Source organism: Schistocerca serialis, chromosome 1 (genome assembly GCF_023864345.2).
Source record: "Schistocerca serialis cubense isolate TAMUIC-IGC-003099 chromosome 1, iqSchSeri2.2, whole genome shotgun sequence".
NCBI classification, from domain to species: domain Eukaryota; kingdom Metazoa; phylum Arthropoda; class Insecta; order Orthoptera; family Acrididae; genus Schistocerca; species Schistocerca serialis.
In genome coordinates this window covers 427,827,195-427,834,173 of record NC_064638.1, presented here as the reverse complement: position 1 = coordinate 427,834,173, position 6,979 = coordinate 427,827,195, and the positions used below count along the sequence as shown (strand labels likewise).

Sequence of the window (6,979 nt, the reverse complement as noted above, 5' to 3'; positions counted from 1 at the left end):
GTACCAGGGGCGTGCGACGGTCAATGATCGTGGCCCTAGCGGAAGCAACACGGTCTTGTTGGGATTTAACTGAGCACCGGAGGCCCGTTCATAAACGTCGAGAACGCGGCGAACGGAATCGATGTCCCTGGCGATAGCAACGAACACACCAACGTCATCGGCGTAGGCCGCACAGCGGAAGGTGACGCCTGGGAGAGCGACACCGTCGACCAACCGGCCAATGTCACGCAGCAAGGGGTCCAGCGCTAAGGCAAACAAATACATCGACAAGGGACACCCCTGTCGAACTGACCGTCTGATGGGAATGGGGCGCGACCGGCAACCGTTCACCACGATAGTTGAATTCGCCCCATCCAAGAAATGCCGGATGATGCGTATGAAACGCTCCCCAAAACCCATCCGCGACATAACGACCAGCAGGTAAGGGTGCGAGACCCTGTCAAAAGCACCGGCGAAGTCCAAGGAAAGAATGGCAGCCGGGGTGCGAGTGTCAGCGGTGAGGAAGACAACATCGCGGTACAGGGAAGCGGCGGTGAAGATGTTCCGACGCGAAACGCCACAGGATTGAGTGGGGCAAAGTACCTTAGTCATCGCCTGTTTGAGACGAGAGGCCACGCATCGTGCCACCAACTTATAGTCAGTGTTAAGGACAGTGATAGGACGCAGGTCTTGAGCTCGACAGTGACCAGTCACCTTGGGAATAAGGGCAATACGTCCAGATAAAAAGTCGGCGGGTAAGTCGCATCCAGCAAAAATCTCCTCGCACATTTTGCAGAAACGGTCGCCGAGCAGGTCCCAAAATTGTTGGTAGAACTCATAAGGGAGACCGTCGGGGCCAGGTGATTTGCGTCCCGGACAGGCACGGAGGACAGATGTGAGGTCAGCGAGTGTCAGGGGCTCAGTTAAAGAGTCGCGGTCATGACGATCCAAAGAAGTTGGCACCCCACTGACAAGTGCACGTTGGGCGGCGACGTCGACCTCAACATCCTGGAAGAGGTGTGTGAAATGGTCCGTCAGGTGTTGGAGGACGTCACGGTTGTCCGTGATACGCGCACCATCGTCTGTCTTAAGGCGCAGAATGGTGTTCTTCTTGGCACGAGTTCGTTCAGAGGCAAGGTGATAAAGGGATGGCTCCTCGCCTTCAATCAGAGATGCAGAACGACACCGCACCACCATACCGTCGGCTTTCTCCCGAGAGAAGCGAAGGATTTGCATTTTTAAGTTTGTTGAGGCGCATGCGGAGCTGATCGCACCTGTCAGCAGGAAGAGTCAGGGCGTCAGTGAGACACTGCTGATAGAAAGCCAACGTGCTACGTTTCCAGTGGGCGACGTCGCGACTATATTGCCGGATAACACGTCGCAGCCGGGGCTTCGCACAGCGGAGCCACCAAACCACCGTGGTAGGGTACCGGGAAGTGTCCACGAGACAATCCTGCCACGTTTTCGTGACAAGAGCACGAAGTTCGGGCAGGGACAGATGAAGGGTATTCATCTTCCAAGAGGTGCCACGAGGAACCGGGGCAGGACCCGCGATAGGCAAGGAACACGAGTACGCACAGTGGTCACTAAAGGCCACGGGTATGACTTGGACGGCACAAGGGGCGGGAGTCAAATCAGCCGAGACATAAACACGATCAATACGGCTGGCTCCAGTGGGATAGATGTGGGTAAATTGCGTGTAGGCGGGATGGAAGTGGCGCCACGTGTCAGTAAGGTCAGCCGCCCGAAGGAGTGAAGCGAGCGCTTCACACCGCATAGGCGTCGGGACCTGGTCAACTTCAGCTACCACACAGTTGAAGTCTCCGCCAAAGACGATAGGGCGACGAGCTGCTAAGAAAGGGGGGAGATCAGACTGAAAAAGTGTTGTTCTGTCATGCCTGTGGTTAGCACCGGATGGAGCATAGACATTTAGAAAAAGGACATCTTGAAGGATACATGCAAGAACGCGACCGTTGGGTAGCGTGGTAACGTGGGATGGAGTAAACTCTGATCGGTAGAGCAAAGCAGTACCCCGCCGGGCGTCAGGGTCGATGTTATACAGTGCCTCATAACCAGTAAGGTCAGATAGAAAAGGGGCACAAACCTCCTGGAGAAAGACCACATCAAACGCACCAAGGCGGAGAAAGTCCTTCAGAGACCGAAGTTTGACTGGGTTGGAGATGGAGTTGATATTGACCGTTAAAAGGGAGAGGGCTCCCGGCGGACGGTCAAAGGCAGGCATGGGAGAGCAACACAGAGTAGACAACGGCAGATAGGGTCACGGCCGTAGGGAAGCAGGTGTGGAAACATCCACACCAGAACCCAGCGATATCACCCCGGATGTGAGAAACAAATACCAAGCAGCTCATGTGGGGAAAGGCCCACTCAATCACGCATGTCATCGCCCTCGTCGTCAGCCCAGTTCAGGCCTCCCCCATCGGCAGGATAGTCTGAGCCAGGCGGCGCAGACGCGTCGGACACAGTAGGATGTGAAAGGGTACGAGTACGCTGCATTGGCTGGTCGCTACCCTGGTCATGTTTTCGTTTTGCAGGGATCGCTCCCCGATCTCGCGAGGAACTGATAAGAGCCTCTAGTTGCCGAGCAGTTTGCCGCATACCGCCCGAGCGGTCAGCGGAAACAGAGCGGGAAACTGAGGAGGCCTGAGAGTCAGCCTCACTGCCGCTCTCAAGGGGACGGAAACCGTCCGCCTCCTCCGCCGGCTGGTCCGGGTTCGCCTTCTTGCGCCGATGACGACGGCGGGGGGACTTAGCGTCATCTGCCGGGAGGGGCGGGGTAGGAAGAACGACCTCCATCTGTTCTACAGCGACCACATCACTCGCCATAGCAGGCACATCAGACGCCGCCGGCGGTACCGCCACAACGGGCGTCTGGTCCGGGACGGGTCCGTGTACCGGTGCACTGGGTGCCGGTTGCACTGCTTCTGGCGGGGGCGACACGTCAGTTCGCTCAGCGGGACGGGGGGCAGCGCCCGCCACTACCTCGCTGAGGAGAGGCACAAGGTCGGTACCAGCAGTGCGTTCCCGCGGCAGTTGCACAGGACGCCGGCGCGGGCAGTCCACGCGGAGATGCTCCGTCGATTGACAAAGGGAGCAAGTCTGAGGTTGCCCAATATAGGTGACCTGGGCCCTGGTACTCGCAACATTTATATACGACGGGATGTGCTGGCGGAGGTCCATGCGGACACTACGAACGCCGCTGTTGCCCTGGAAACGGTAGGCACTTCCCCACTTCTCATTCGTGATGCTGAGCACCGTGCCATACCGCGACAGGACACGCCCGATTACGTCATTGGGACACTCTGGGGGTACGTTAAATACCCGCACAGTCCGTATCCCAAAGCCAGATGGCACTATATGCACTGTTCCGACAGTTCCATCGAAGTAGCGGAACGGATGTTCGCCCGCGAGTGCCAGGCCATACTTTTCGTACTTCTCCTGGTCGATAAATTTCACGAATAACGAGAATAAGACAAAATCCAGTTGAAAGGTGTCGACGTCATTTTCCGGTACTTTCAGATCACCAAATATCCATTCCTGTATTTCAAAGGCCGTAGGCCGTCTCGCTGCTCTGTCGAATACGCATTGAATACTGTTCGACCGGTTCGACATATTCACCGCAAAAATATCAACGCTGGAAAAACCAAGAACAAACGAAACGACCACGAAACGCGACTCGCGACCCGCTACAGAGCACAACGGACCGCTCCGACCGCGGGGTGCTTCTTAGCCAAAAGGCCGAGAAGCGATAAGGAAAAACCGCAGTCGAAGGGCCTAAATGCTTGCAGCGTGTGCGCTCCACATGTGGGAGTGACACACGGTGGTACGGGCCGATATGGCAACAGGCAACCGTCGAAAACATCGCAAAAGCAAGTGCCGGAAGGAAGGACAATTCGCGAGAGCACTCGTCAACAGCCCAGTACTACCCTCCATGGCGAACAGTAAATTGCGACTCCCATTTGAACGCCGCCGGCTGCCAAGGCAGTGGAGAAGCCGTGAGGCCGCCCCACAGCAGCGCCAGGCCGGCGCGAGCTACACCGGCGCGAGCTACACCTAGCCGAGTGCTTACATCGTCCACCGCCTACTGCATACGTGTGTACACACGTATTCTGCGTGCGTGCGGCGGCGACGACGACGACGTTCGCGAGGAGCTAAGGATATAACTCCAAAAAATGTAATTAAAATTATCTGTGGCCGGACCATATGTGACGCCAACGAGGCATCCGAAGGCACTCTTCCGTGGCCACATAAATAACCAGCCTAGTGTAATGCGGCTGCAAGAGCGTTCCGGCTAACAGCAAAAAAAAAAAAAAAATAAATAAATAAATAAATAAATAAACTTCGTAAGATAATGTTAAATTAATTACAAGAAATCGTGGTGTGTAAGCAGCTAACTACTGGGCAAATCGACAACTACAACAAGTTTTGCTACCAGCAGAATATCCGATCACTGCAGAATATTAACCCATTTCAGGCTGTGTTTCAATTAATTTTAGGTGGGCCGATCCCGGCGGTACTGCAATGCCGGGCCAACCCGCGACAGAGGTGGAGCAAGCCCCTAGCACTCCGTCATGAGCCAAAAATGAGTTTAATATTCTGGTCCTGCGATGCAGGACGTATCAGATATTAAGCTGATAAGAACAGATTTTTATTTTCCGAGATAATTCTTAGTTACAGTTTTAAGAAGTATAAATTTAAGAAAGAACATTCATGACTCTATACAAATCGAGTTTTACAAATTTAATGAAAATTTAAGTTGAAATATATAGTAGACGGTTCTAACCGCACTTAAGTAGTTGAATCTAATTCTAATTCGTGGGTTAAGCCCACTACTTAAATATTGGAAGACCGCGTTAGGCGCGGATGCTTAAGTATATTACCTTAAGATTAATCCCGCGATAAGCGCGGCCTTAGATATTTCAGACCGGCGAGGTTTGGAACTAGTTTTAGGATCTATTTTGTTTATTGCATTCATCTCCATGCCCTGACAGCACACTGCACATGCACGGCTGCCAGCGGCTGGTGTGCCACGCACGCAGGCAGGTCACGCACAGCCGGACTTCTCCCCTCTGTCCGCCTTGCGGCAGACGTCACCGGGGTGTCGTGGCAGGAGGGCGTTGCTTCCCACGCTGGCTGGAGACTGCCGGGCAGTAGGCACACGTTTGGCGCCGCCCAGCACCGCGCCAACCGAGGTGGGGGCCATATTCGGCGGACACCACGGAGGGAGGGGCACCAGGCAGCACCGCACGCACCGCTACTGACTCGGCACTGCTGCAGTGCGGCGCGAAGATGGTGTAGCGCCGCGGTCCCGCGTCGTGGAGGAGAATCTCGACGCCGACGTCACGAAGGCACCGACCTCGAAGTTCTCCGACGACTGCAGTCTCGAGGGTCTCGCAGCCTGACGTCAGAGCATGCCACAGTCTAGGGGGACACATACTGGCGGTGGCCAGTAATGTGTTCCACGTAAATGTCGCGGGACCACTTGATGGTGTCAGACACCATCAGCCGCCGCATCAGTTGGCAGTAGCGGCTAGCGATGCCTAGGTGCCGAAGCACTGCATCGTTCTGGCGGTCCCACGCCCCCAGACTGCCGACAACCAGGGCGTCGACAGTGACAGAATAGCCGCGAGCGGCTAATCCGCGCGCAACGTCGGCGTACTTTATCTTCTTCAGTTGCCGAGCGTTGTCGAGCGCAATCCGCCTATTTTCAAAGGGGATCGTCACATCGACGATGGTCACAGACTTCGCGGCCTCGTCGGTTATTACGAGGTCCGGACGCAGCCCACTGCTGTCCCCTATGACGGTTTGGTTGATCCTGATGTCAGGAACAGCAGTGTTTCCTCTCCTTGGCCGCCCAGCGACTGCTGTCGCGAGGCGGTTGAGGACCGCGTTGTGGCGATACTGCAGGGCTGCTGAGTGCACCATGCACGCGTTAATCACGTGCGGGAGCGTCTCGTTGTTGTGGCCACAGCGTCGGCAGGCTTTGTTGTTGTTTGCCCGCCCATCAAAGCGGCGACAACCGTTCAGAGGCACGACTCCGAGCCTGGCGCGATGGATAAAGCGCCAGTCTGCGAAGCGGGTGTATTTGCCTCCCGCTATGAAGTGGTTGGACGCTGTGGACTCCCTGGTGCACTCGAACACCTTCCCCTGGTCCGGTTTCCTGAGTAGGATGTGGCGCAGGCGCTGCCTCAGACACTCGCGGAGCGTCCGCGAGAGAAGACGTTTGGCGCCCCCTCCCACCCGGACATGCTCGACGCCAGTGTTGGCGGTGCGTCCCACGCTGTCATCATCGTGTTGCGGTCCATCGCCGCCATCATCGAGGTGTCGTGTAGTCACAGGCGCCGTCCCCTCCGTGGCCGGCTGCGTCACCCCTCCGATGCCGCCGTGTTCCGCGTCGTCAGCGATGGCGGGTCGGCCGCCGACCTCCACCTGCAACTCGGAAAGCAGCTCACTCCAGCGCCAAGTGACGCCACGCGGCGCTAGGCGCCTTGTGGCGTTCCTGACGCGCGTCCACAGTGACTGGATGTCACCTCCGTCGCGTGCGAGGTCACCCTCAGTGCTGCCGCTAAGGTAGGTGGCCAAGTCGGAACGACTCGGCTCCCTCCCCAGTCGGCGGCGCGCGGCCGTAGATAGTGTGGCCCAGGCGATGTCGCAGACGGTGGCGTCGTCGCAGTGCAGCATGCGGAAGCCGTGGACGATGGTGGAGATGTCCGCAGCGTCCGCGAGCGGCGTCAGGCCGCATCCTCCCTCTCCCAGCGCGAGGTACAGCTGTTCGGTGGACGCACGCTGTGGGAGGAACAGCCATGATTTGACAGCCGCTTTCACTGCCTTGTCGAGTGCAGATAGCGGCCCCTTGCGTACCGCTCCGCCCCGCATGACAAAGTCAAGCCTAGGGAGGAGAAAGACACGCACAGCGTCAATCTTCTGCCAGGGAGCCAGCAGGGAAGCGTCCAGGTGCTGCAAGTCGCGTCGAATTGCCGCG

At 56.9% G+C, this 6,979-nt stretch overlaps 1 non-coding gene across 1 annotated transcript; it reads right to left on the bottom strand.

Moving 5' to 3' along the window:
• Positions 1-4,488: 4,488 nt before the first annotated feature.
• LOC126423500 (U2 spliceosomal RNA) lies at positions 4,489-4,687 on the bottom strand. Its single transcript, XR_007576153.1, has one exon. It is a non-coding gene; the product is annotated as a U2 spliceosomal RNA (small nuclear RNA).
• Between the last annotated feature and the right edge of the window lie 2,292 nt (positions 4,688-6,979).